Source organism: Danio rerio, chromosome 7 (genome assembly GCF_052040795.2).
Source record: "Danio rerio strain M-AB ecotype USA chromosome 7, GRCz13ab, whole genome shotgun sequence".
NCBI lineage: Eukaryota > Metazoa > Chordata > Actinopteri > Cypriniformes > Danionidae > Danio > Danio rerio.
Genome location: NC_141027.1, coordinates 3,163,940 through 3,172,624, shown reverse-complemented (window position 1 = coordinate 3,172,624; position 8,685 = coordinate 3,163,940).

Genomic DNA, 8,685 nt, shown 5'->3' with positions numbered 1-8,685 from the left:
TTTTTTTTAACTCAAGGGGAGAATCCAAAGGTCTTGTAAAGGCTTTGCTTTTTAGCAAAATTTTATGATCAGATCTGATTTATCTGTGATATGTGATACTACATGCACTACAATAAATCACATCAAAGCTACATACAAACACATTTGCCTAAATCTAATCTAAATGTAGATTTGAAATGTAGTAAATGTTTATTTTTAACAAACAAAATTAATTATTTATAGGCTAATTGATGTCTGTGCGTACAAGGTTTCCTCATCCACGAGAGCGAAAGTGAATGTTAATAATTTATCTCTCATTCTCGCGCTGCAAATGCTCTGTTTAGCTGTTTTCTTGCTAGTGTAATGCTCAGTTTTTCCACTTACACTTACTTTATGTCATGTAAATAGTAAATGCATCATGGCGTGAGCAACTGACTCTTAAAGGGAATGGGAGATGAGACTCAGAGTCTGATTGACTCTGACTCTGGTTTATTCTCAAAACACACCAATAACTCGTTAAGAAAATAAGCTCAACCCTTTTTGATCACGGCACAAAGCGGATTTTTCCGTCCTTATATTAGCAAAAGTGGATTCTGACATGCCCTGAATGTGTTTTGTATATATATGTGTATGTGTGTATATATATTTTTTTTGAACTGTGCTGTAGCTGCTTAATTATGCCTACAACGGTACTGTATTTCAATACTTGTCATTCTGGAAGTACTTGGTGAAAAAAGCTTGAGAACCACTGACATAGATTATATAAGATTCTTAAATTCTGCAACAGTTTCCAGGGTCTGATATTGATAAAAAACTGATTAAAATAATACTGTACATTTTTTTTATTTCAAAATGTCTTCTATTTTATTTTCTTCAACAGCATTTTAGTGGACTATTTTAAATGTCAAAAAATAAGTTAAAAGGTGTTATGATTATGTAAAAGTTGGACATTTTATCAGTTTATTTCTTGTTGCTTGTGAACAGAAGTTTTGTTTGTGTAGTGCTTTGTTGATTGAGCTGCAGGTACTTCTCACGAAATTAAACACTCAATGTTTGATCATCATATGATCAGGATGTAAACCAGGATCTCTTAATTTTTCTATTGACTGTCTTTGGTTTCATTTTTCTTATGCTACGTGTTCTGTGGGAATTTCGCCAATGAAACACAATTGACAGCCAAAATGTCAAAATATCTTTACACAGTATTATTAATGATTAATTAAAATGCTGCCTTTTCAGGGCTCAAGGATGCTTGACTATATTAAACTACATACAACCAATTTGTCACACACACACTACCAGAGCAAAAGTCAATGCATGTAGCATTTACCTCAAGTTGTTCAAACTAACAACTCCACAACAAAGAACACATAGTGCAACAATATAAAGAAAACTTAGAAACCATGATTAATTTCAGCAAAAGATTTGACATTGAATACAAAATTAAAAGTAAGGATTAAGTAAAGTAAAAGAAAGACACACAAATGCACAACACAGGGACACAACACATAAAAAAGAAAGTAGTGATTTCCAAATTTACTTGACAACTTGAACACAAAATATTTGACGTTGTGTCTTTTCAACTTTATTTTATTTGTGAATATACTTACTTTCCTATCATTCAGATCTGCAACACATTCCAGACAAAATAATGATGCGATTCGAGACAGGTGATGTCAACAGATGATTTTAATTATGATTTGGAAAAAAAACAGCACCCAAGTAAGGTCTAGTCCTTTAAGAGCAAAAATGGGCAGAGGATTGCCAGTTTGACAACAAATACATGAGAAAATGATTGAAACATTGTTCCTCAAAGAAAGATAGGAAGACATTTAGATATTTCACCTTCAACAGTACAGATCATCATTAAAGGTTCAAGGAATCTGGAGGAATTTCCAACCCAAGCTCATTCTGGAAACGTAGCCCCGCGGACGTTTCTGGAGGCCGCGATTTACGTGGCCGGAGGTATGTACGGCCGCATTTAGTTTTTTTCGAGCGAACGCTGCGGGGCGGTGGGGCGCCGCTCCACTCCGCTCCTCCTCTTCGCGCTCGCCGGCCGACGACTCGCCTCCGAGTGGAGGGCTTTCCCGATACAACCAGTTTGTCCGCTTAGCTCAAAGCGTTGCGTTGGCGGAGCGAAGGCCCCGGAGGAGGAGGAGCTGGCCGCGGGGACGACGACCGGGATCGAGTCGGGGGAACAGCGGTTCCAGAAATCAGGTAAGATGAAAAACAGAATACGAAAAATAAGGGCGAAAATGTGGCGTGATCCGAAAACGCGGTTGAAATCGAAGACGAGGGCTTTTGCTTTTTTTTTTCTGGACGGCTTTTGCAAACCGTCGCTTGGGTTTAGGGAAGGAGGAGGAAGAGGAGGGCGGCCGGGTCGGCCGATGCGGCGGCTTTTCGCGCGAGAACGGTGCGTGCTCCTGTGGATCCGTGAAAACAAAACCCGCTCGAATATGTACCTCCCGGGACGTATCTTGCGGTCCGCAGAAACGTCCGCGGGGCTACGTTTCCACAATGAGCCCGGGTTGGGAATTTCAGTGTGTAAAGGACAAGAGCAAAAGCCTAAGCTGAATAACCATGATCTCCGATCCCTCAGGCAGCGCTGCATCTAGAATCCTCATTCATCTATAAGGCCCCGTTTACACTGCCAGCTAAATGTGACCCAATTTTTTTCATATGTGACACTGACCGGAGAAGTCCTATGACCGTGTGAACACGGAAAAAAAACACACGATTTGGATATTAAGAGATCGGAAATAAATCGGATATATATCGGAAATGTGATAATGCGACTGTCATGTAAACAGGCAGATCAGATTTATTGAAGCGTTTCGTTCTGTACATCATTCAACTTGCGACGTGCAAGTTGCTTCTCCGCGGTTTAATGACATAAAAGAAAGTGTGTGTGGAGATGCCGACGCGGTAAACAACAACAACAGAGGAAACACAGAGGAGAAAAGGGGTCAGTCGCCACAATTTGCTCCCACCAGACCTGAGATCTCTCTCGTACCAACACATTCCTCTGAAAGGAGGAGGACATGATACAGCGTATAAACCATTGGCACAAGCTGCGATGACGACCCTTTTCTACCTTTCATACCGCCTAAAAATCATTTTAAAGTTGGGCGAACTCCGTGTTGTAACTTTTGCTTTTTGCCGCTATTAATACACGCACTGCAGGCTACATATAGAACAACTTTATTTTCTCTCCAACAACACCAGTGCGAACACAGGCAAAGGCTACATCTTCAACTACACACACATCAGGGCCATACCATTAAATAAACTGCATGGGGGTAAATCTTGACTGAACCATTTACTGCTTATAGTACACTTTGCATATTTCATGCTAGGACCCGCCTTTATACATGCGCGACATCGTAAATTGTATGGCAAGTGTAAACACATGAATTGGATTTGGGTCACAATTAAAAGAACGTGTAAATGGACAGGCAACAAAATCAGATATAGGCAACAAATCGGAATTGGGCATCAAGACCTGACAGTGTAAACGTGGCCTAAGTGAAATCACCACATGGGCTCGGGACTACTGCGGCAAACCTTTGTCAAGTACCACAATATGTAGTTACATCCACAATAGCTAGTTAAAACTGTACTGTGCCAAAGAAGCCATATGTTAACAGTGTCCAGAAGTGCTATTGACTTTTTTTAGCCTCAGGGGCATCTGGAATGGACCATCACACAGTGAAAATGTGTACTGTACTCAGATGAATCAGTATTTCAGTTATTTTTTGGGAGAATCAAAACATCGTGTGCACCGGACAAAAGAAGAAAAGGATCATGACTGTTATCAGAAACAAGTCCAAAAGCCAGGATCTGTCAAGGTATGGGGTTGTGTCAGTGCCCTGCAAAGGTAACTTGTACTTCTGTGATGCACCAAAAGTACAGAGATTTTTGAGCACAATATGCTGCTTTCAAGAAGACATCTTCTATTTATTTTAACAAGAAAATGCAAAAGCACATTCTGCACACATCATGAAGTCCTGACTGAGGAGGAAGAGGATACAGGCACTGGACTGGCCTGCCTGCAGTCTCGACCTGTCTCCAATAGAGAATGTGACATCATTTTGAAGCTCAAAATGTGACAACAAAATGCAACTGTTGCCCACCATAAGACTTGTTTACAGGAAAAATAGGACGAAATGACTCCTGAGACATTTTATCACTTGGTGTCTTCAGTCCCTTGTGTTGTGAAAAGTAATGGAAACATTACAAAGTGGTAAATGCTTTACTCTTCCAACTGTTTTGAAATGTATTGCAAGCACCAAAATTGGAATGTTTTTTTTTTTTTTTTATAAACAAATTCATGAAAAAAATCATTAAATAATGTTTGTTGTATTGTCTGCACTGAAATAGAAGTCAAAGTTGTAATTTAGAAATATTTTTTATTTGCATTTTCCCTAATGTCCCAACTTTTTCTGAGGGGTTGTAGACAACATCTAGGCACAGTAAGTAGTTCAGATCACTCCAGGGGGCTATTTCATAAAATTGGTTTAAAAAAAGCGGGGATCAAAGCCTGACTTCAATGAGCTGAACTAAACGTCCACACTTAAAATTGTTTTATAACAGCTAGTTGAAGATCATTTGATCTAACTAATCTGAGTTCAGTTTAAATAATCTAGATAACTGCTCGTGCACGTTACTGTTGCGTTTTTTTAATATTAAGTGACTACAAAGTTGTAATCATTATCAAGAGGTTAAGTGAATTAAAATGGCAGGTATCAGATTACGGCAGGTGAATGTTAACATTACTTTGATTGGGCTTGAACTTAAGACTTAGCCTGAGAGTTATCCTGCCCCAGACCGGGCTAATTTCCCAGCATAATTTGCCAGAGTAACTGAGTTTGAACTTTCGGAAATTTGATTTATGGAACTGAATCTGCCATTAATAAACCTGACTTACCAAAATAAGCCTGGCTTTTTCTCTAAGCCTGTTTTAAGGAGCAGCCCCCTGCTCACTATATATTTTTGTTTGCAGCAGCTTGTTGACTTGATTTGTTATTGATTTCTGTGCTTGCTTGAATCTGTTTATATCCTCATTTTGGTTCAGTTTTGTTGTGATACATTGTCTGTCTTCACTTTTATTTACACTGTGTTGTAAGTTTGTTCTTACCTGTGTAAAGACTGGTAGGTCAGTAGGTCACAGGACATGTATTTCAACACATAAGTCTTCAAATGTCTAGAAATACACTTGGGAAGGGGGTGAGCACCAACCTCTGTATTTTTGTTTGTGTGGATAGTTGATAGTTATTGTAGTTTAGGTAAGACGAGTTGTACATTAAAGGTTTATTTTTCACATTTTTGTTAATTATACTAGATTAGAGGGGATTTAATATTAGTAAGTGGTTTGGATTGTTTCTTTGCTTTAGCGCCACCCATAACCAGTCTTTCTGGTTAGTTTTAGTTGTGATTTGTAAATGTTGTTAATTGCTCACTCACTGCTTTACTTATCACCACTTGTAATAAATCACTTTATTTGCACAGCAATTCTTGTTTAGTCGTTACTTTGAGTACAATTTTCCTTGAGTGTTTGTTTGAACCAGATCCTTGGTCAAGTGTGCAACCCCACTCCTCTACTCTAGACTGCCCAGTGGTTGTAACCGCTTACTAAATTCATGCACCAGGAGAGCCCAAATGTGGTGCGTTAGCTCGTCAAGATGTGTGCCTAATATATTCAACCGTCTACCTTAATCATAATCAAGATCTATCAAATTTTGACTATACATTAATTTCAAGATATCTCTTAAACTAAACTGAATGAAAGAGCTGTACAAATTATGATATGTGGTTGTATGTTATTGTCAATCTCCACCAGCTCCTTCGATGAGTGTTGTTGCCAGCTTGCAAACCTGGGGGCTATTCCATAAACCAAGCTTCCAGAAAAAGCCAGGCTTACTTTGGTAAGTCAGGTTTATTAATGGCGGATTCTGTTTCATAAATCAAATTTACGATAGTTAAAATTTAGTTACCATGGCAACTTATGCTGGGAAACTAGCCTGGTCCGGGGCAGGATAACTCTTAGGCTAAGTCTTTAGGTCAAGCCTAATCAATGTAATGTTAACATTCACCTGCCATATTCTGATGCCATAATAATTCACTTAACCTCTTAATAATGATTAAAACTTTATCGTCACTTAATAGCAAAAAAAAAAAAAAAAAAAAAAAACAATATATATATATATATATATATATATATATATATATATATATATATATATATATATATATATATATTACAAACTTTGCATTGGTACTGAATAATCTAATGTATATACACAAATATATTATTGTAAAGCATTCTGTAGAAAATATTAATTTAAAAGAGAAATCTGTGATGGGTGTTCTTAGCTCGCTCTCTCGATATATATATATATATATATATATATATATATATATATATATATATCATACATTTTTTTTCGGCTTAGTGCCTTTATTAATCTGGGTTTCCCACAGCGCAATGAACGGCCAACTTATACAGCATATGATTTATGCAGTGGACGCCTTCACTGGGAAACATCCATGCACACTCATTCACATTCCTACACTATGGCCAATTTAGCTTATTTAGTTCATCTATAGCGCATACCTCATGTCTTTGGATTTGGGGGAAAACGGAGCACGTGAAGAAAACCGTCGTCGCGAGCACGGGGGTAAGAAAGACCAAAGAGAGGTAAGAAAGACTATTTAAAGAAGAAGACTAGATTTCTTAAATAATGACTTTAAAGCTATAAAATGAGTGGGATAATCAGGAGATGATCCGTGCTGAGCAGCAGCGTCACTTTAATGTAAAGATATTTTCCCACGGGCTGCGGGAAATAAGTGGCAAAGGGAAAGCAACGATTTGCAAATTTAAATTCAAAGCAAATTCAAAAAACCCACCGCTTGTGCGTGCACGGCTCTTTGTTTATCTTAAACCTATGTGCTTACATTTAGAACATTTTGTAAGTTACAGTGAGCCTGCAATGCATTAAAACTTTTCCTTGCAAGCAACAATTGGCAGTAAGCGCAAATCTCTCTCTCACGCACATGCGCGCTGTCAAGCACAATTACTATTAATTATAACAAATATTAAATTTCATGTTAATAGGTCTAAATAATAGCCTATATTTAAAAAATATATTGCTACTAATGTACCCTATTGTACAATCTGCAGTTTCGCGGCTCACTCGCTGTGAACCGCTGTGTCTCATTTCAGAGCTCTTTCAGTTCTCGAAGTTGCCATGGTTGCACACAACATCATCAATGTATCTATGCTCGACTTTTAAGGTTTCACGACAGAAATGTGCACGAGCAGTTATCTGGATTATTTAAACTAACCTCAGACTAGTCAGATCAAATGATCTTCAACTTGTAGTTATGGAACCAATTTAAGTGTGGACGTTTAGTTTGGCTCGTTGAAGTCAGGCTTTTGACTTTAATCCCTGTTTTTCTTAACCACTTTTATGAAATAGCCCCCTGGTCAGACGGACTCAGTGGGTTGCTCGCCATCTGTGGCAGGCTCTGAAAGGTGATGGTTGGGTGGTCTCTTGTCTGGAGTGGCAATTGTGAGTCTGTAGAACAAATAAAGAACAGGGATCCATGCTTGCCAGTGACCATTTAAAAAAAGAATCACTGGCAGGTAGAGTGCACTGGGGTCAAGAACAGTCTTGTGGGATTCTCGAGCATGATCTTATCCTGCTCCTGCAAAAAGGAAATCGGAGCAGGAGGTAGGGTTCATGACTGATCAGGGATGCAAGTATAAAACTCTGGGAACAACATGGAAGACAAACACCACAAGAAGAAGAAGTTGCAGAGAATTTACCTGCCCTATTTCAGAACAGTGATGGAGTTTGAGAAGTCGATGCTGTGTGTTTTGTAAATAAAGCGTCTCAGAATCTTTTTCCTGACAGACAAAACTACATTATAAGGTCAGTTCTATCTTTGTTTTGGAAAGACATTGTGAACAACATTGTGTTTTTAATCACACACACTAAAAATGTCCTAATGGTCCAATTGATAAAGCTCAAATACCCTGCAGACAAGACAGAAGTCTCATGCGTGTTCAGGCATTTGAGTGACAAAAATTAGGCACAAAACTAGTACATAATGATTCTTTCCACAACAGTACCATAGATCACATTGAGTGGAACGCCTTTGGCCCTCTATGATCAACATTCCCCACCCCTTCTCTAAAAATTGGGTGCTTTGCAAGGTTATCGAGTCATCTCTCATTTAAATAAAATGCCTCCTGATTGGCTTCTGCGTTCAGACACACTTAAACATCCATGATTGTCTGCATTACTCAATCCTGCAAAACTAGTTGAAAATAGAAACCTTTGGCACTCATAAAAAATATACACAAGTATAGACTGCAGATTGTACTCCAGAAAGGCTAGTTTACTAATATGCAATGCATTTTTACTCGTGCACCAGCATTTTTGACAACACTGAACACATACAAGTAACATATATTTTTAATTATTTTATTAAGAAAGCTTCCATTTTATTATATACCATTTTATATATATATATATATATATATATATATAGAGAGAGAGAGAGAGAGAGAGAGAGAGAGCGCAGTTTTTCATATCCATTAGTTGCAAGATGGGATAAACCCACAGACATGTTGGCATTGATGTTTTATGACAGTTTGTTCAGGCAAAATGAAAACACCTTTGACTGGGAGGGACTTGAGAC